Source organism: Eimeria mitis, genomic scaffold (genome assembly GCF_000499745.2).
Source record: "Eimeria mitis Houghton genomic scaffold, Emh_scaff4518, whole genome shotgun sequence".
NCBI lineage: Eukaryota > Apicomplexa > Conoidasida > Eucoccidiorida > Eimeriidae > Eimeria > Eimeria mitis.
In genome coordinates, this window is record NW_013572836.1 from 2992 (window position 1) to 3408 (window position 417).

Genomic DNA, 417 nt, shown 5'->3' on the forward strand with positions numbered 1-417 from the left:
AAAAATTTAAAAAATTTATTTCAACGCATTCTTGGGCTCGGCGTTTATATTTATCTTTTTTACGTTTTATTTTATTTATTTGTTTTCCTTTTATAAATAAAATAAATAAAAATACACATACTCCTCCTGCTGCTGCTGCTGCTGCTGCTGCTGCTGCAGCGGGAAACCAGCAGCAGCAGCAGCAGCAGCAGCAGAGAAGGAGAAAAAAAAGAACAGAAAAACATAAAATGCAGCCAATACAGCAGCACCAGCACCAGCAGCAGCAACAGCAGCAACAGCAGCAACAGCAACAGCAGCAGCAGCAGCAGCAGCAGCAGCAGGAGGAGGATAAGATACTACCTGAGCTGCCTATACACCCGAAACCTATGGGTTTCTCCGCTTATATATATACTTTTATAAAACAAAAATGTTTATTTG